Genomic DNA, 22,848 nt, shown 5'->3' with positions numbered 1-22,848 from the left:
CTCACGGTGGAGTACAACCCACTTGCGAGTATCTAGGCGTCGGCTATCCGCCTCAGACGTGTAAGCATATTATCCGGACTTAGGCGGTAATCTTTGCCGTCGTGTGGAAGGTATGCTATGCAGACATGAGGTTGTAGAAGGTCTGCCCCTCTCACGAACCTTAGCCTAGCTCCCTTCCAAAGAGTCTCTGCAGCCTCTCAAGCCAATTGGTAGTTTCGTCATACGCACGTAAGTTGTAGCCACCCTGGTTTATGCGAGTACCCGTGAAACCTTACTTGTGGGCCACCCTTAGACAGAAGTTGAACCGCTTTAAGTATCGCTCTTTGGAGATCAGTCAGTTGGACAGCGAGCAGAACACTCACCGGGTGCTCGATTCTAAGTCGTGTGCCTCTGGAGACTGCCCCGCACGACAGCATGCCTTCCTACGTTTCGCCTCATGCCCCGGGGCGCTGCCTTCAAAGCGCATACTTGCCACTATCGTAGGCTGAGTTGGCCCTTTTCTCCCTCAGGGGGAAGAAGAAGGGCAGTTTCGTAGTCCTAGCCTTCGGCCCTAAGCTTAACTAGGTGCTTTCGCTGCGCCCCGTTAAGTTTCTTTCTGAGGGTGGTTGGAGCATCTATGGGGCTCTTACATTCGCCAAAGGCCCACTCCGTCAAGACTCCCGGCATGTAAAACCCCGGGACCTTCCCGCCACTCCTCGCTGGTTCTCAACTTCGGGTGTCCGAGTGGAGGGTATTTCTTCCTCAATCTCGGCCATTACCACCGGATCCACCTGCATTTCAGGGTTCAACAAGCCATCTACGGGTGCACTTTCGCGTATCGATAGTGGTGAGAATAGCAATTCATCCATCACCCGCAAAGATTCCTCCTAAAGAGTATCGTGACTATTGCCCGCCGCGTTAGGGTCTTTAATTTTTTATCGTAGTTTCGCCATAAAAAATGTCACGAAAAGCTTGAGAAAGTTGATCGATTATTTCAACAAGACTTGAATACTATAGAATTTTGCCGGGGTTTCGTTAAGCATCGTTCGAGACATTGATTTAAGGGCGGACGATAAAGCTTTCACCTTGTCTTAAGCCCGATACCCCAAAAGCTTTATCCCGAGAGAGGAAAGAAGAAGACAGCATAGTATTAGAGAAGGAAAATCTAGAACTGTGGTAAGTTTGACCGAAAGCGAATAGCAGAAAGTAGAAAAACAGAATCACACCCAAGCATAGTAGAAGTGGAGTACGTTCTTAGTCCGACAGGGAGATTATCGACATCCAGTCTAGAGCCGCGGAGTTACTCTTCTTACTGGAAAAACGAGCACAGAAGTTTTAAATGTTTGGACAGGTATTTTGAGCGTCCATATTATAAGGCCATTTTTCATTGACAGTACTTCAAAAGCCAAAAAATACTTTGAACTGCTACGAAACCAAGTTCTTCCTGCCGTTCAACTCCTCCCTGATATAGACCTGGGATCATTCTATTTTCAACAAGATTGCTGTTCTACTCATAATGCGGATAAAATAAAAGAATTTTTACAAATAGTTTCCCTTATTAGTGGGACTGGCAATAATAAATGGCCTCCAAGATCTCCCGATTTGTCACCGAATAACGTTTATTTGTAGTGTTATCTTAAGGAGACTATTAATCAACATCATAATAGTAGGCCAATAAATTTAGAGGAGTTGAGAAACAAAATTGTTAATTCTGCACTTTTCATTGTATCTTAAACTCTTTTGAAAGTAAGAAATAGCTATTATGATAGGCTAACCTTTTGTTTAGCTAAAGAAGGAGGTCTTATTGAGCCTTTTGTTTAAAGAATTATTTGTTAGATTTATTATTTAGAGGTTTATTTTCTGTTTTTTTTTTCTATAATGTTTACAGTATATGTTGATTAGAGATTTTATTTTAATAAGATTAATGGTTTAATTTTCAATATGCAATGCACAGCATAAAAAAAATTTAATTACGAATTTATGCGGGGTTTACACATGTAACTCATACAAAAAAAAAATATTATAGCAATCCCGCGTTATATATTTTTTAAATTTTGTCGCAAGAGATAAAGCCCCTATGGATGCTAGACGTTTACTAAAATAAAATTTAAAATAACTAAGCTCAAACTAGGAATACCAGCGTACCGTCAAGGCGGCGGCGTTGCAACATTTCGCCTGTTAGAAATTTTACATATATAGTGATCCATTCGCCAATCTGTATATGTATTTGTAATTAAATGGTGTTAAATATGGGCATGCACAAGATTTTTAATTTAAATTTTTGGGTTTTATAAGATTGATGATAATTTATTTTCTTATAGTTATTTTGTGTACCAATAATCTTGACCTCCTCAAAATTAAATTGGTGTAGTTCTGGTTTTAAGCATGTTTGGCCAGAGCTGTTTTGTTTTTTTACCTTAACAGTATTACAAGTTTAACGCACCTTATGTGTTTTGTTATATGTTGTTGTTATAGTTTTACTTACCTAGTTAACTTCACCTTTAAAAGTAAACGCAATTTATCTGGGTTACTAAAACAATATATTAAATTTATTTGAATTATGTTTAAAACGGTTACACATCACATAAGCTTCAAATTTTGCAGCAAATTTGCAAATTTTGCATATATATAGAACTACATATTTGATACGCTCTTTAAAAATACGCTATAAAAAATTAAAATTGCTATTTAAAAAAAAATTATATTAAGGTAAACTTTATTTTTAACAAAAAAGAGCGCAACTAAAAATACTAATCCATTGTTTAGAGGAATTTTTTTAAAAAAGGTAAGTATATGAACCAGTTTTTTATTCTAATTTATTTAAAATACCAGGAAAAAATTGTATTCATTTGATGTTTGCTAAGTCACCGGTCCCCACAGTGTGTATGTATAGTTCTTTTCATATTCGACAGTCAGATACAAATAATGGAAAAATTTTGTTCTTTTGAAAGTAGTTTTTTTTTACAAAAACACGAAGTTATAAATACCAACGCTAATATGTATGTAAGATAGTTACATATACGTTAGCTGATAACAATAAAATTACAAGTCAACTTGTGTTTTTTTATAAAATCATGTCTCGGAGTTTTTAACATTGATTTTCTAAAAACTGTAGCTTTTGACTTAACAACTTTCTCTAAACTATAGCTTTTTTTAGCGGGGATATATCTTGTTAAATTAATTCTATATTATTTTCTATTAATCCATAACTCTTAAAGTTAAGTAGATTTTTGTATAGATTTCGTAATTCAATAGAATAGATTTTACTTACGATATCCTGAATGCAAAATGTTTTTGGTTTGGATTTAGGAACATGATTAATTTATTAACAAAACGTTATATTTAAGAAATTTTCTATAGCACAAAATCTAGAATTTTTAACGAATTATTTTGTCTTTTACTGAGAAAGCACTGTAGATGAATTATAAACATTTCATGAAATCTTCCTTTTATAGGGATTATAAATGTATGCCTTTATGCTTATTAAAAAATAAATCTAACCCAATTTATTTATTTTTTTCATTTTATTAAAAATATTAAGGCAGCACTTTAAAGTATACGCATACAATATTCTTTCATATAAAAACACGATATACCAAGCCTTACATCCATACTGTAAACTCCCACACATTCACGTCCCGTTTAAAATTCACCCCTGTATAACCGCTATCTCTCCCTCTTCGCCGCCCCCCTACGGCTTCCCAAAGTTCCCTAAACCCTCGAGCAGAATGGGAGACAATAATTCATGACGTTTCCTAGAGCGGCGTTCCGGCACTCTGGTGCAACATTTGCAACTTCTCTTCGAGTCTGCGGTCGCAACTGCTATTTGAGAGCAGCAGCATCGAGAAGACCTGTTGAATTTACGGGTTGGAACTAGGGGGATATGAGTTGCATTATTTAAGTTGGGCCTATTTTCAAGGGGAGCGATATATTTTACATGCCTTACACCTAATTATTAGTAAGATTTATCAATTCGCTTAGAAATAAAGAAAGTCTGAAAATAAGTTTAAATCTTAGATCATTTATTATTTTTATTTGAAAAATTTGTCAGTCCAAGAAGTTAATTCGCCGGGTGAAGGAATCGATAGAAAAAAAAGCAAAAGCTTAAAAGCCATCTCTTAATATTAGGTATTTAAAATGCTACTTAAGTACGATAAACTTTGATTACTTATGTAAGTTCGTTTATTAACTGTCTTGTTTTTATATTAAGTGAATAATCTCTATAAACAGATATCGCCTTTTATAGTAGGTCTGACTAAACCTCTTGTCATAATTCTAATAAGAAACTCTAATCATTGCTATGTTTTCTGATTTTGTATTCCTGATTCGTCGGTACTAAGTGACATTTCTAAATGATATTCATGTATTATGTGTGATAATATAACTACTTTAAAAAAATATTCATTATTGTATTGCAATATGTTTGTGCTAAAGTTCAATACGATTAATTAGAAGAGTTGGGGAGAAACTGGGTATGAACCATAAAACTTAATTAACTTGCGTACTGAGTATCCCTAAAAACTTATTGTTGCGACTTGTATTTTTGGGTTATCATATTATAAAGCAATTTTTTAGTAACCTGAATGAAAATCTTGCGAAGGAACATTGTTAAATGTTTCACTTCTATTTTACCAGAAACACTTAAGGAAATAGAACATTATGTTATGGTTAGGTTAAGTTATTGTTTAGCCGAAAAGGGAGGTCTGCTTAGACTGATAATAGAAAATTTTTTTAGGTACAAGAAAATAGTTGTCGTTTTTTTAAATAAAATGTAAAGTATATTTTTGAGAGCTTGGGTTTTATTTTTGTATATTATTTAATTTTTTCTACTTTATTTAAAGTGTATAGATTATTTCAATTAGAAAAACGGTTTTTTTTTTCTTTATGCAATACACAGCATAATAACCATTTCTGGATTTATTCGATTCTATGTGTATGTAAAGAATGTATCAAAAAAATCTAGAACATATCTTATTGGGAAATTTATTCTATTTTAAAGAATTTAAAATAAAATTCTTACAAATACATAATTTTGTGCGATATTTTAAAATCTAATTAGATCTGCTTTTCTCATTTAGATAAAGGTGCGAAATATTTCTCTTTATATGCATTATTAAAAGCTGAAGTAAACGAAGAAGTAGATCAATACATGCTGTGCAAAATTATCATAAATGAACTTTTTTTGCAACCTATTAATACTAATAAACCTGAGAAAAATAGTAGATACGAAAAACTAGAGAGAGAGAATAAGAGGAAGAACGCTCTATAACTTCTTTGATTTTTAAGCAAAAAAAATTCGTAAGTTACGTAAACAAAGACTAAAAACAATGGAACCCGAAAACAACCAATGACTGTTTTTGACTCAACGTGAGAAAATAAATTAATCTTTACAAGAAAATTCGAATTGTACTTTTACGTTCTCGAATATTAAAAATATTCAAACATGAATATTTGTCATTTAATCAATTTTTTTAAAAGTCGCCCAAATGGAAACACTTTTTATACAGGGTGTTTCAGAACTATGGGATCAAACTTCTAGGGGTTGTTCAGTGCAACAGTAAAATCCATTTGGGTATAGGAACCCATGTCCGGAAATGTGTCAGTACGCCACTACGGCCCTAAGACGCGTTTAAATTTAGAAAAAATATTAATTACCTAAATAGGATCTGATGCATTTATTTTTACCTTTTGTATATGATACAAAATCAATCATTTTGTATATGGTTCAAAATGACTTCCTCCAACCTCAATACACAAATTTAAACGCCGCACATGATTTCGGCGGACTACACTAAAAATTTGATCCTCGTTTTGAATGATTTCAAATGCTGCTGTTATTCGTTCAATTAAGTCTAGCTCTGATTCTACTGGAGTTTCGTAGACTAAAGACTTTACATGTCCCCACAAGAAAAAATCGAGCGACGGTAAATCGGGTGACCTAGGAGACCAAGAAAATGCTCCACCCCTGGCAATCGAACGGTGCCCAAACCGCTGAGCCAAATACTCGCGTACTCATACAGCAAAGTGAGCCGGCGCTCCATCATGCTGAAACCACATTTGCTGTCTAACGTTTAGTGGAACATTTTCAAGGAGTTCTGGGAGAACTTCCTCCAAGAAACGCAGATAAATAGGTCCTGTTAATCGTTCCGGTAGAAGGTATGGCCCAATTAAATAATCATCAACAATGCCTGCCCATACGTTGACAGACCAACGATTCTGATGTTTTTTTGGAAAAATTGCATAAGGATTTTCTTCGTCCCAAACATGGCTATTCCTCCTATTAAAAATACCGTCTCTTGTGAAAGAGACTTCATCGATCCATAAAACATATAGTAAAAAATTTGATTGTGCAATGATGTGATCCAGAAGCCATCGACAAAATTGAACTCTCGGATGATAATTGGCTGCAGTCATACCTTGAACTTTCTGGAAGTGGTAAGGATGGAGTTGTTGCTCGTGTAGTACCCGCCAGACAGAAGCGTTACTCGTATTCATATTCTTAGCGACGTCACGTATGCTATTTGATGGTTCATCGACAACTCGCTGAAGCACCTCTTCTTCAAATTCGACCGTTCTTACGGTTCGGGCAACATCAGTATCATGTATATTGGTCTTAAACATGCCTGTCTCAGCGAGCCGCCGATGAACCGCAATAAACTTTTTGTATCCAGGATGCTGTCGTTCGAGATAACGTTCATGATACAACCGCGATGCTGCTCGTGCATTGCAGTTTGTTGCTCCGTATGCCAAATGCATATCCGCCAATTCTTGATTGGTAAAGTTTTTCATTAGCAATAAATGTTTAAAAATTGTAAGGTATAAGATTTTTAAACACGACATTGAGAATTGACATTGAAAAGCGTTGAGTTTAAACAAATGTTATTATGGTATTATGTACAAAAGGTAAAAATAAATGCAGCAGATCCTATTTAGGTAATTAATGTTTTTTATAAATTTTAACGCGTCTTAGGGTCGTAGTGGCGTAGTGACGCATTTCCGGACATGGGTTCCTATACTCAAATGGATTCTTCTGTTGCACTGAACAACCCCCAGAAGTTTGATCCCATACTTCTGAAACACCCTGTATATAGGTAACTAACATGTTAAATAGGTGCAAGCTTCATTTACCAAATTTTGTACACAAGATTGTTACAGTACCAGTATCAACTTCTTCAATAATAAAACTAAAAAATAAGTTTCACTAGGGGTAAAGTACATAATTTGAACATAAGAAATAAAGGATTCTTTACCATGCCTACAATTAAATTTACTTTTTATAAAAAATCTTTTCTGTTTAATGCTACTGAATTATATAATAACATACCTAATGAGTTTAAACTATTAAATATAAATAAATTTAAATATAAATTTAGGGAATATCTATTTCAAAAACAACCGTAGGAGGGCATGCCATCATGTACATTGTACATACAGTCCTTTAGCCTTAGATTTTATATGAACAAACATGATTCCTATTATTTTATAAAATTTATTGTTTAATCATATTTGATTTTAAATGGGCTCCTGCATCTATAACCTTATATATTTCTAATATTAAATTAAAATTGTTGATCGTATAATTTATTGATCTCTCCCGGCAAGACTCTATAAACCTCATTATTGTTATGTTTAAACTATAAGTATTATATTATAGTTTTATGGAATAGAATCTTAATTTTATTATTGTTAGTTTATGTAATTAAAAAAAAACCATATGCTATTTTTTCTTTTTGTGGTTGAGTTAGAGTAGCCTTTAGGGCTCGACTTCGCCATTACTTTAAAATCTTGTATATTTATTGAAATATAAGCCTTTATTATTATTATTATTAGATTTTTCCATGTCGATTGTTTGATGTAGTCTTTAATAAAATCCATGGAAAAATCTAAAGAAAACAATAAGTAAATCAGATATGAATATTAGATATGAAGATGTAAAATAAATCGTAAAGTAAACGAATACATATATAAACTTCTTTCAAAAAATATGTAAAATAATTTGAAAATTTAAAATATGACATAATAGTAATGACATTATATAAAATGATAAATACTTTAAGGATGCTATTTGTTAAAATTTTTGTACTTATTTATATAACACGACTCTAGAAGTAATCTTTTATAAAGGTTACTCTCTCTATGCAGGATGGCAATAATATAAAAGTTGATTTATTGCCTGGTTATCGTATGTTCACAAGTGATAGGCCAGAATGTTAATCGTCAAGATTTTTTTAATAATATTTGTGTTGGTTGAGCATTTTGTAAATTAACTGAGATATTTGACCAACATAAGAGGTAGATATCTGACATTACCTTTATAGATCACATTACTGTTATTCATTAAAAGAATTAAATCTTTAATTTTGAAAAAATTACATTAGTTTGGTTAGAAGAAGACGCCGCTGTAATATTTAGTGATTTGAGAATATTACTCATTTAATTTTTTTAAGAATGAAGAAAAAGGCAATTTTAAATAGAATACTTCTTGATTCCTACTATGTTGCTGACTATATCAGTAGATAATTTGGTGTGTTGAATGAGTAATATGTAAGTATAAAGTGAAACTGTATTTTTGGAAACTGTTAATAAAAATAATAATAAATCTAGAATTGTAAAAAATACCCCAAAATTAAAAAAATTATTTATGATTTTGGAGCACGAAATAATTTTAAGTTAGTATTAGTTCATTTGAAATGCTTTTTCTGCTGCTACAGCTTCGGTAAATTGGAATGCACTTAAAACGGCTTCTGACCCACTTACTTTATTTTTTCAAGTTCTGTGTGATAAGATCAATCAGTGCTTTCCTAAAATGAGGCTTGAAACTAAGAAACGAAAACCATGGGTTTCAAGAGGCCTTAGAATTTCAGCTAAAAACCTCCGTTTTTTGACTAAATTGTGCAAATATACCACAAATGAAAATATCCTTGTATATCATCAGAAATACCGTAGTCTGTACAGAAAGACAATTAAAGCAGCAAAATCTAATTATTAGGGATCGCTTAAATATGTCATGAGTGTTGGTCGATTATTAATGATTTTAGACATTGCCATAGAAAAGTATCTGAACCGGAGTTAAGACCTGACATTTTGAACGACTATTATTATGATATACCTAATATCTTGCTCAAGGGCATTCGTAGTAACATTGATCCCTTACACTATCTTCAACAAGTGTCGGTTGAGCATTCATTTTTCTTTCATCCTGTCGATCTTACCGAAGTAAAAGATGAAATCAAACACATAAAAAACCATAAATCATCTGGAGCTGATGGTATATCTTCGAGGTTGTTACTCTTTTTGTCTGATTCAGCCTTAAATGCTTTAGTTTCTGCCATAAACAATTCTTTACATATTGGCATTTTTCCTTCATGTTTAAAAGAGGCAGTGGTTATTCCTCTTCATAAGAGTGGAGATTTGGATCAGCCTTGTAATTTCTGTCCCATTTCTATTTTGTCTACCCTCTCTAAGATAGTTGAAAAACTTGCAAAAAGCAGAATTTTGTCCTTTTTACATCATAATGGCATTTTGTCTGTAAATCAGTTTGGATTTCAAGCCGGTAAAGGGACTCATGATGCTGTTTTTAGCTTTTTGGAGAGCGTCTATGTGTCCTTGAATTCTGAAGAGTCATCGGCGGCAGTGTTTTGTGATCTATCCAAAGCATTTGACTGTGTGGATCATAGAATACTATTATCTAAGCTCGATAAATATGGTTTTAGGGGCGTAGCGTTGCGATGGCTTAAGTCCTATCTATCAAATCGTACTCAGAAGGTTACAGTGTCAGGGCGTTTGTCTGCTTCTAGATCCCTGAAATGCGGCGTTCCTTAGGGTTCAGTGTTGGGACCACTGTTATTTTTACTGTATGTGGATGACTTGAGTTCATTGAAACTGCAGGTCAAGGTGGTTCAGTTTGCTGATGATACCACCATACTATGGAGCCATAAAAATTCTGATTATATTAAGACTTGTATCCTTGAAGACCTTCAGATTTTATCAGGGTGGTGTGCTTCCAGCAGGCTCGTGTTTAATGTAAGAAAGACGTCTATTATGGGGTTTAAGTGCGATGTTCAGGGTCTGATGTTTGACGAAAATTCCCTCTTGCAGAATAAAGAGTGCTGCAAGTTCCTAGGAATTACCATTGATGGTCGCCTTCGGTTTGAAGATCATATTTTACATTTAGCTGGGAAATTATCTTCTGGATGTTTTGCAGTAAGAATGGCAAAATAAGAGCTGGGAGGGGTGGTTGCACGTTCAGTGTACTTTTCACTTATTGAATTTCATATTCGGTATGGCTTGCCTTTTTGGGGATTAACCAATAAGGGGCTACTTAACATTGTCTTTGTTATTCAAAAAAAAGCAGTTAGATACCTGTATTCTGCTAAGTTAAGAGATTTTTGCAAACCCCTCTTCATTTCTGAAAAAAAAACTTTTTTTTCACTCTTTATCTTAGAAACAGCTGCTCTTATTTACAAAATTCCCAAACTACCCTCTGACACTGGCCATTTGACTCGTCGTGTAAATGATCTTCCCCTACCTATTCCTACGTCTTCCCTTACCAAAAACTCATTAATTTACATAAGTAAAAAAATTTACAATCATGTTCCTCTATGTGTTAGACATATATCGAATGTTAAGAAATTTAAAAGAGAATTAAAGACGCTTTTATTGGCTAAGGCATATTATAACCTGGATAACTTTTTAAATGATAGGTTTTAACCTTGGACATGTTGGAAAGTTTTTTTTCTCTAGTTTTGTCAACAAGTTTACCTTTATTTGGTAATTGATTGTTTTATTTAGTTATCTTCAGTTCAAGTATGTTCAAAAAGTTTTGTCTTCTTGTGTTTAGTTTTGTTTATTGTTTTGTCAATTTTTGAAATTGTATTTTTGTTTTGTTTTTTTAGCTTGTAGGATGCTTGTACACAAGATTATTCTTACGTAATATAGCACATTTTCTTTCTTTCTTATATTATTACTATAGGTCAGGAAGAGAAGAAAATGGCTATATTATATCATTATGAGGATTAAACGTACTCCGTAAAACTTTGTTAGGAATAGCAATTTAAACCATATTAAAAGAAAATACTAAGAAAAACTCAATTGTTAAATTGCTGTCGCTCTAAAAAACGCTGACTAATATCCCCAGTAAAATGTCAATATTTTAAAAAGACCCTCTAATTTACAAATGAAACAACAAAGCGGAGGATCACTTAATTGCAAATTCGTGTTACCGATATTAAAATATCGAGGCAGCTAAAGCTAAATAAGGGTTTTATTTACAGTTATCCATTTTCAATCGAAAAATATTTAGAGAGGGGATGGTTTTTTCATGTAAAGCCTGTCTGTTGAATTTCTAGAAACAACGAAAGTAATTTAAAATTATGATATGTATTTAAATTAATTGTATGTAGATATTTGAGTTTTAAGAGTGTGAGTTTATCTACGTATGATAGTGTAACGATCTTGGTAATGCCGTTGATGCCTGTGATGCTGATGCTGATCTGTTTTTCGTTATTTTGGAATGACACAAGCGAGCACACCACGCGACATCTCTGGAGACGCGTGGAAAGTTCGCGAGAATCTTTCGGAACATCGTTCTCTCAAGTACGTACAAAGCCGCGTAGTCGCTGGAAGACAGTTGACAGTTCAGTAAAGGGCAGTTTGAAATTTTGGCGCGATATTTAAATCTGACATAAAAAAATAGTTACTACATAGTGCGAAAATAAATATTTTTAATAGTCGTAAGTGACTAGACTTAGGAGTGTAACTAGTATGATGTATAGTTATGTATTTACCTGATTGTATATCACTAATTGATTTTAAATAGTTTACTATTTTTGTGCAATCAATCATTTTACTTATTTATTATTCAGAAATTAAAAATTAGCGGCACTCCAAATATAAGGTATACATAGTTTTAGGGCGATATTCTACGCCTTAAATAATTCTATACAGGGTGTTACTGAAAGGTATGTCATAATTTAAGAGGGACATTCCTGGACCGATTTTAAGTCAAAAAGTTCATATAAACATGGGTCCTAAAATGATTAGTTTTTAGGAAACAGGGTGTTAAAGTTTTATTTCTTTTTTCGTTTTTAATAAATTTTTTAAATACGGTTTAAAATATTAAACTGAATTTTAGTACAGGATATTATGGCATAAAAACACATTTTTTAGATGTTCACCTACTTTTTTTAGCAACCAGTGGCGTAGCTATGATGAATTTTTAATACAATTTTACAAAAAAATACTAAGCCATTGACTTACGAAAAAATTACGATTTTATCTTAATTATCAATTAATTATAAACAAAAAATTCCTTCATGACTTTTTCCGTAAATCTTACCGTTTGGGTGTAATCGTTAATTAAAAATACGTCTTTTATGCATAAAATGTATCTTTAAAAATTATGGAAATAAATCAAGTTAGCTTTGCTCGTTGTCAGCAACTGTTTTTTTGTTGTTGTAAACATTATGACACTGACATTAATGATTATTTTTGATTGTGTTAAGTTTGATTTTATTTTCAGTTTTTATTAGGTACATTTTTCAAATATTTATTTTCAAGCAATTTTTTTCAATCTGGTGAACAAAAAGCAACAACAATTAAATACAATACATACATACATAATTTAAAACAAATGTTGGAAATGACTACCTCTTGCCTCTATACAGGCTTCTGCTTTTCTTCTCATAGAATCACGAAGTCTTTCGAAAATTCCAGACGTGTTTCGTATAGTTTCACATCCGTCAATAATTCTATTTCTTAGTTCTTCTAATGTCACAATTGGTGTCTGATAAACCAATGTTTTTAGGTGTCCCCACAAAAAAAAATCTAGGCTATTTAAGTCAGGTGATCTAGGTGGCCAAAACTGTGGTCCTCCACGGCCTATCCATTTATTTCGGTAGACTCTATTTAAATGCTCACGAGCCAATATGCTAAAGTAGGCTGGAGCACCATCATGCATAAATCAAAGTTGTTGCCGTAACTGAAGAGGAACATCTTCGAGAAGCAAAGGCAAATAATTTTGGAGAAAATTACAATAATTCTGTCCGTTAAGGCGTCCTGGTAAAAAAGATGGTCCAATTAAATGATCGGATACGATACCGATCCAAACGTTTATTGAAAATTGTTCCTGAAAATGTGTCTCTGTAATCGCATGAGGGTTTTCTTGAGCCCAGTAATGATTGTTATGGAAATTGATTATTGCATTTCTGGAGAAATTAGCTTTGTCCGTAAACAAGATGTTCGCACCAAATTGAGGATTTTGTGTTACTTTTTGTAGATACTATCTACAAAATTGCGTACGCAGTTCATAATCTCTAAGAAGCAATGCCTGAACCCTTTGTATGTGAAAAGGATATAACAAAGAATCCCTTAAAATTTCCCATACCGTCTTGTAGCAGCTGTTCGATACCATACCAATTTTTCGTGTACTTGTATTCGGATCCTCTTCGACTGCATGTAGGACAGCCTCTTCAACTGCCGGTGTCCTAACTGTACGGGGCCTTCCCTCGGCAGAATTAGCCTTAAAACTCCTAGATTCAGCCAGACGACGATGAATGTTTATATGAAGGATGTTTACATGAAGGAATTTTTTGTTTATAATTGATTGATAATTAAGATAAAATCGTAATTTTTTTGTAAGTCAATGGCGTAGTATTTTTTTTGTAAAATTGTATTAAAAATTCATCATAGCTAAATAGGTTAACATCTAAAAAATGTGTTTTTATGCCATAATATCCTGTGCCAAAATTCAGTTCAATATTTTAAACCGTATTTGAAAAATTTATTAAAAACGAAAAAAAAATAAAAAACTTTTACACATTGTATCTTAAAAACTAAGCATTTTAGGACCCATATTTATATGAACTTTTCCACTTAAAATCGGTCCAGGAATGTCCCTTTTAAATTATGACATACTTTTAAGTAACATCGTGTATATAAAGAAATATAATAAAAAGGCATAGAAGGTAGTAAAGTTCTTAGCAGAAGAATTTTAAATCTAATATACTAAAAAACTACACTATATTTACAATTAATTTTTATCGTGTCTAATACCAAAAAATGAGAAGCTTGTTGTAAGTATCATTTTAACTAAAGGTTTATAAAATGAAAGCAGACACGTTCATTCATTCAAGAAAAAAATCTAATAAATGAAAAAATAGTATCAGTAATTTGCTGATACAACGATACTTGTTGGAATGCAATGTATGTAGCTCTGATATGAATATTAATTGCACCTTTATAATTAAATTATGTTAACAAAATTTTAATATACGGCAGAATATTAGTATAATATAATATAAGTGAATATTCTTAAATGATATATAACTACGAGTACATCAATAGCAGCGCTGTTACTTATTTAAAAAAATGTAGGTACTTTATTAAACCCAAAATGGAAAGAGGTACTTGTAAGCGAATCAACTATGATAAAATATTTGCAGAAGTAGAAAAAATAGTTTTTTTAAAGAAAAAATAGATAAAAAGGTTTATCCCAAACTTTACGAACAAAAAAATAAGCATGAAGAAATCAGATACCATATACACTATAATCAACAGCTCACATTCTGGTATAAGATATAGCCAAGCGTACGTTTTTTAAATAAAAGTGGAAAAGAGATGAGCGCCGATGAAATGAATTAATAGAGGATTATACGAAATTCAAAAGAGAAGAATATTACAAATAGATATGCAAACATGGGATGCTCAAGCACAAATAATAATCCCATTCAATTCGGTAATCAAGTCAAAATACCTTTAATAAAGATAATTGTTGTGGAAATTTGGCACTTTTCGTGTAAATGGGGCCTCGTCTGTACACAAAATTGATTACATTTTGGTTCAGCAGCTCTAAAAACCACTGACAAAATACAACTCTTGTAGGATAATCTTTAGGTTATAACGTTATATACTCGTTGAGAATGATAAGGATAATACTGTTCTTGTCAAATTGTCTTCCATACTTTACTATAAGAAACTTCAACTTAAATTGCAATGGCTCTACTATTCACCTCAATACTCTTTTCTCTCTTCGACACAATTTATAACATTTCAGGTTGGGCAGCTGTTTCACCGTGGTCTCTTCATTGTTCTTCTAAAAATCGTCTGTCACGAAATTTAATGAAGATATTTATAAATATACGTGGGACCCGATGATTTCTTAAAATAAATCTTTCCACATATAACCTGCATGCTGCGGTTGAATTAGATTGGTACTCTCTATGGAAAACTTTATATCGACTAGGTCATTGTTTTCATAAGCACGTGCCATTCTTCCACATAAAATTATCGGACAAATACACTAAGCAATATTAAAAGACTGATACCAGAAGATTCTTACTGAAAATCATACAAAAACATTAATTTTGATAAATGGTAATAGCAGTAAACAAAAAAAACAAGAATTTCTGTATTTATACATACTTAACAGAAAATTTAACATTCTTATTTTTGCAAATTTGTCATATTTTACTATCTCTTTTATTATGAAACTTTTCTATAGGTAATTTTTGGTATATCCTTTTGACGAGTTAATCCTATATATTGTAAATACTTTGGGTTTTTCAATGGTGCGCTACTGTATTTTAAATTAGCCTATGAAGGGGGTGGCGGCAGAATGAAAACTGTTGCTTAACGCCGCATAGCGGCACGGGACTGTCAGCCGCAGGAAGAGATATATACAGTCACGTGACTGGACATATCATCCGCGAATAAATGGGGGACCGAATCCTGAAAACATGATATCAATTATTTCGAACCCCAAAAAGGGTTTTTATCTATTTTTTTGGATTTTATCATCATGCGTAGGACGGTTGATTTTTAATTTAGATTATTTAGGGTTTTTTTGTTCAATTTTGCTTTATTCTATAGGAATATAAAATTCCGCATTTATTGCGGGACCTTTACCAAATTTAATTATTGAGATTTAAATTTGATTTAGCGGTTGGTTGGCTAAACGATTATTGGTTTAAATATAGAGTTTCGTTCACATATTTTAAAATGAAATTAATGATAAAAAATGAGTTTTCAAAGCAAAAAAAATTCGAAATTGAAACTTTTAAGGTACTAAATAAAAAAACTCCATTTCGAGCCATCTGGTTCGTAATTTCCCCATCAGGGAAAATGTGCAACCAATTTAAAAAATTTAATTTTATGAAAAGTTTCCCCATCGGATGCCACAGTTAAAATTAGAAAAACTTTCATGGTTTCCATTCCTCCAGGCCAGTTGTCTGTCGGCAACATTGATTGCTTTCTCGAAGAAGTTTCAAAGTGGCTTCTTTCTGATTTCTCTCATTTACCCGAATTGCTTTTATTCGATTGGTTTTCAAGTTTCGATTCGCCTGGGTTTCATTTGTGACTTTGTTACATAAATTTTACTAAGATACGAGAAGTGGAACTTTTAAATTTAATAGATTAGTACGTTCTTAAGATTATAATGTTAATTCACTTAATTTTAAATTGATTTCAGATAATTTTTCATTTAGTTAAACGCATTGGTAAATATGATAACATACAATTAACAATTATTAATGGACAAGGTGTCCAAGACAAAACAGTCTATCCTAAAAAAATAAATTGTTTAGGCGAAAACACTTATTGACGGAAAAAGTGTTTATCTGACGTCAATCCCCTTACCAACCGGAGAGCATATGTTAATTTTTTTAATGGGATTAGGGGTTGAATAATATCTTGAATTGAAGGTAATTTTACTCTCTATATTCTATATCTCCTGTTTTTATTTTTTATTTTATCAGGTCGTTCTCAAGAAATATGAATAAACGTGGCTGACATTCTTCGACGCCTTTGTTGGATTAGTTATTTTTACTTTCGTAGCGGTATTTTGTTAAAGTGAGCAATAACAACAGTAGCATGCATTATTTGTTTAATCTAGTCCTGGTGAAATTGATAGTATTAATACCAATGGTTTATATGCTTCAAGAAAGGATTGAGTTGGTTGGTCTTTGTTAATAACAAAATAAGTCTGCTAAAGCAGCACGTGCTTTTAATAATAATCATCCGGATAAAAGAGCAAATCATCCTTATGTAATGGATTTGATGAGGAAGTTTGAAGAAAGATCCATAAAAAATGAAGTGACAGAAATTTTAGTCTTGGGTCATATTGAGATGTAAATCATATATCCTGGAAGATCATATCGTTGATTCTTTTGTTATTAATACAAATTTTAACAAGATCGGGTACACATTATGCTGCTACCGTTTTTAATTTTTTGAATGATCTATTTCCTGGACGATGGATTAGCTGGAGAGGTAGATCTCCTGATCTTACTCCTTTGGATTTTTTTATGGGGTCATCTAAGAATGAAAGTCTTTGGTACACAGCTTGCCTCCTGTGAAGATCATCGAAATAATATTGTTAACAAATGTCAGTTAATAACGCTCGAACTGTTCACTACTGTACGCAGATGTTTTAAACAACAATAGTATTTTTGTATGGAGGTTAACTAAGATAATTTTAAACAAATAATAATAATGTTAAATCTATTTTCACTTAAAATAAGGTTTATTTTTATCCATATGAATCCATATTTATTAGAAACGAATTGATAAAATAAAAATAGGACTATGTAGAGAAGAAAATTACTTCTAATTCGAGGTGTTACTCGGTTCCTATTCTTATTCTAAAAAAATTGGTTGGGAGGATTACCTTAGAGAAACGCAGTTTCTGTCAACATTCAACCGTCCTCAATATCAAATTTGACGTGTTTGGCCGTTTTCACATAAACAATTCATACTATATACATAAACATCATACTTAAATTATTCTATGGTTATTTGTTAAAGGTGCCGCTAAAAGGCTCTATGAGCGACACAAGAAACTATAATAAATATATTATTAGTATTTACTGCCGAATGTCTGCTCAATGCATTTCTTGAAATATGCTTGATTTTATTTGAGCAAGTTCTGGTGAGATAATACCGCCAGGTTTATTAGGTTGTCTATTATTCCAAGTTAACTCTAAATCTAAGTTCCTTAACACCTTTTATCATGACATTTTTATTTTTTAAATTTCTCAAAATTCTAATGAATTTAAGTTAGTCAGTCTTTTAGAGTCTACTTTACAGTTAGTAAGTCTCTTAATGAACAAAATTAAACCGGCTCTTCGTGACAAGAAAATCAAAAATTTATAATAGATGGGATGAAATATCAGTGAAACTATATGCTAGAGTACCAGTAACTACCTCTAATTTCTGTCTAAAGTAATACAATACTTTTTCTTGTTTTTTTCCATATTAACTTAAAAATGCCCTAATTTCACTACTAAGAAGGTAATTACAATTATCTTTCTAAATACAACTGACAAATTGCGAAGTTACTTCAACCAAACACGTCCAAGCGGACACGATTGGTTATGTTATAGAGGGACTGTTCAAGGTGAACCAAGGGCTTAACCGCGGTTAAAACCGATAGATCGCTTGGGATCGGTTTATTAAAATAGTAAAACAGGTCGCTGAAAAAGGTATTTATTTTTAAAATATATGATCTATTTACAGGGTGTCCTACTTAAGATAAATACATGCTAGTTTTTTGTTGAGGGATCTCTTTCATTTTTGTAGGGGACTGTATGGCTATAAGGCGTACATTTTGTCCAGGGTAAGAAATTCGATTCCTCATAGACGTATATAATATAGACGTATAAATATTAATATAGGATGTGTCATTAAAGTGTTAAGAAAAATTTTTGTTTCACAGACATAATGCTTAAAACATTTAATATGGTATCAATTGACATTTGACTTTATTACACTTTGAATAATATTCATGGCTCATTTCTGTATCATTTTTTGATCTGTTGATTCTGATGAATCTGTCGTTCGAGTCGAATATTCATTATTACGAGAGATTTTAGTTCACTATTCGCTGATACGTCAACCGATTTAATTTTTTTTGGCACTGCTGAATAGACATTTTTAAGCTGCTTACAACGTCTTCCTGTATATCTAGATTGACGTTTTTTTTTAAAGGTATTAAGAGTGGTTTATTTTGAAATAAAAGCACTGTATATCTATCTTATTACAATAAATACCAATATGTACAGAAGCGTAAATGTACACTAGAGAGATTTTTGTTCATTTGTAATGCAAATATCCGGAAAAAAAATGGATTTTTTGTTTTTATGGAATTGCGTTGAGCCGATTTATTTTGATTTTTCGGCACAGTTTTAATAGTAAAAGATACATTTATAAACATTTTTTTTGTTCTAGTTCTCTTGATGGCTTTGCTGCAGGGCAATTTCAATTTGTGTGAGATCCGTTGTTGTCTGGCTCTCGACTTATTCTGAGACTATAAGTCTTGTTTTGTGTTTAGCTTTAATGCAAAAAAATACTATATTGACATCCTATGGTTATTAAGGAATTATCCAAAATGGAGGGCATTTGTATAAGAACAAAGGTAACAGGGAAAACATTAATATCACTAACACAATTTAGGATTCAAGAATATGCGTAATAGTAAGCGGATTGATCTGTAAAGTTTGATCCTATTTATATTTAAGAAATGCATGATTATTTCTATAGTTTCACTATTTGGAGTGTGAAGTATATCATGAATGAATAATGGTGATAATCTCTTTTTTTGAACAAAAATTTTATACATGTTGGGTATAGCATTTAATGGATATTCAAAGAAGATGTGATTTAAGTCACAGTCACATAGAGGATTATCTTTGATATTTATTTTAAATAGATGTGACTTGGTAAGACAATGACCAGTACGCATTCTAATAATGGTAGTGATGTGTCTTCTGTCAATATATTTAATATTGACAAACCATATTTTATAGGGGAAGTCAAACTGAATTTTACTATAATTGTAATGTTTTAACTAAATAATTCCATTTGTTTGAAAAGTTATTAATAAATTTATTTGTATTATTGAGTATCTTAAGAATATCGTTTATGTCAATGAGCATTTTTCTGGGAACATTTGTCATTTAGGTTACATCCAATCTTAGCCAGAGTACCCTCTTCTAAATTTCCCAGTATGCTAGTTAGTTGCTTTGTTATGATAATCCAGCGATCTATCTTTGCAGATTAAGAAAGAAGATTACTGTTGAGTTTTGTGACTTCGCTCAAAGAATGTTCGTTTTTCTATTGCAGTTTTTACTGCATCGTAAATTGCAACGATTTCCGCTTTATAGATGTTGAGACAGGCTGATAACCTTTGTAACGAAGTTACTAAATTTTCTGTAATTCTCTTATTTATCTATAGAATTACTCGGTTCTTTTTCCAACTTGAATTAATCATTTTCAAGATTCATATTGATAACTAAGATTTGACCAGTAAAGTTAGGAAAGTTTCTATTTTGTTAATAAACGCGCGACCGCGTTAATTATTCATTTATCACCGCGTTAATACCTCGTACCGTTCGTGTCCGTACCACCACTACTGTTACCGCGTTTACTAAGTAACGCGCATGTCCGTGCTCTATATAACGCGATGCACTGACCGGGAGTCTGCAGTCCCATTTCTCACAGTAGACGCCGTAAGCAGTTGGCAGTTGAGTTAAACCTAAATAAACAATCAGTATTCTTCTTATTATTTTTATATAGATTCAGTTTTAAATAATCAAAAAAGAAATTCGTGAATATAAAAAAAAGGAAAAAAAAACACGGCGGAACCTAGCGTCCCTTCGCCCCCCATCGTCAGTGGGGGGCAAACTCATCGCCGTTCAATCGGAGACAAGGCGGAGAGAAGTGAAAGAGAACAAATGGATACGTCAGACGGATACACCACCGACCGATCCTGCAAAAGCGAGGAGATAAGAACCAAAAAGAAGACCGAGCGGGGTAAGACTTTGGATGGCCAATCCTCGTCCTCAAAATTCAAAAAACCCTCGTCAACCCCATCCCGTACTTCAAATAAACCCTTCATTACTTCTGACACTAACCCGGTAAAGGGGGCGAGCCACAGCGCCGGCCTAACCCCACTCCAGGGTGAAAAACTTTTGCTCGTCCAGAAGAAGCTAAAAACCCTTGAATTGGAATCTCAGGAGAAGGACTTGCTGCTGGAAAAAGGCAAAAGCGAAAACATCACTCTAAAATTAGAAAATGAACAGTTGAAAGAAAAACTAAAAATTTTTGAAGAACAGTTAACTGTGATCCAGAGGCAGGTCTTTCTCCTGAGTGAAAAACTCGAACAAGTAGAAAATGAAAAACAAAATCTAGTTACAAATAATCAAAACTTAACCGCTTATCTGAGGCAGATGGAGACAGATAAACAAAAACTACTGGATTTAGAATAATCCCGTAAAAGACCGAGAGAGGAGGCAAGCACCTCATCGCCCGACAAGGACGATGAGATGCAGGTCTCTGATGAAAAAATAAATACAAAAAAAACTCAAAACCTTGACTCTGACACTCCGGCTTCCTCAGATGAGGGGGAGGAGGGATTTGTGACGGTGGATAAAAAAGGCAAAAGAAAAGCAAATATGTATGAAAAAGATACAAATAAGGAAAAGAACCCGCTTTATATGCAACACAATGACCTCTCCCTGGCGGGGAAGAGCGTCCAACCCAACATACAAAAAGTCCCAAAAGTAGTCATTAGAGACACGTTAAACTGGGCAGCTAAATATAAGATGATTGCGGAAAACAAAATTAATTTAATTAAGACACAAAAAGATAGGTTGGGTTTGGCGCTCTTCCCAAAGACGCCCCAGGATTACAGGGCTTTAACAGGCCTCCTCCGGGAAAGGGGAGTGGAATTCCACACCTTTTTCCTAGAGGAGGACAGAAAACTAAATGTCATCTTACGTGGATTAGACAGAAATTTTAACCTCAAAGAAGTCGAAGAGGAGCTGAGGTTGATGGGGTTCGAGCCAGAAGAACTGGGCTGGTTCAATACCGGCCCAGGTCGAAAAAGGCCCACGGACCTCATCAGATTTTTAGTACCCAAAGAAGAGGGATAACATCTTCCAAATCGACAATATATTAAAAATAAAAGTGCGCGTGGAACGTTTGAAAACTTACACTATAGATAATATCAGACAAATTGGACAATGCCACAGGTGTCAGGAGTATGGTCACTCAATGACAAATTGCACCGCTAAGCCGAGATGCCACAAATGTAAAGAGGAGCATTTCTACAGCGAATGCAAGAAAGAGAGGACTTCGCCGGCACAGTGCTGCAATTGCGGGGGTGACCACCCTGCAAACTTTTGGCGTTGTCCAAAAAATCCAAATTTCATAAACCTAAACAAACAAAAAAACACTATAAGTTTTGCTGAGGCTACAAAAAAAACCAATACAAACATTAGAAATAAGGGGGAGGAGCCTATGGGGGCCATATTGGGGGCGGGCACCTCAGCAGTTTCGACGAAACAAGCTGGGTGGCCTACCCAAAATAATGGTCTGATACATCTCTTAAGCATGCCTGATGATGTACTCGACAAAAAAATTCATAATATAATGCAAAAATTAAATAAATTAAACTCAAACCCGGCGATAAAATTGCTCTTAGGCGCAAATTAGAAAACCCAGGGGCCCTCTCCAAATGCCTAAACATCATCAGCTGAAATAATTCCAACTTCCATGAAAGTGCAATTTTTATAAACCTTAAACTAAAAGCCTCAGCTAAATCTCATCTCTTTATCTGTTTTTTCTTTTTAAAATTTTAATTTCATATCTTTTCTTTTACACCTTTATTCTAAATAACATCCCATTCTTAACAAAAAGCACACCAAAACTCTCAAAAATCTAATATATCAAACGTTCCACGCGTACTAAACCCAAACCTCCAAAACGAGCCAAATCAAAAATAAACTCAGAAACGACACCCAACCCAATCTACCGCATAAACACAATGCGGTAGAAACGCGGTTCACACCGTCAAAAACGAGCAAAAGTAAATAA

Source organism: Anthonomus grandis, chromosome 1, assembly GCF_022605725.1.
Source record: "Anthonomus grandis grandis chromosome 1, icAntGran1.3, whole genome shotgun sequence".
NCBI classification, from domain to species: domain Eukaryota; kingdom Metazoa; phylum Arthropoda; class Insecta; order Coleoptera; family Curculionidae; genus Anthonomus; species Anthonomus grandis.
This window is presented reverse-complemented; position numbering follows the sequence as displayed.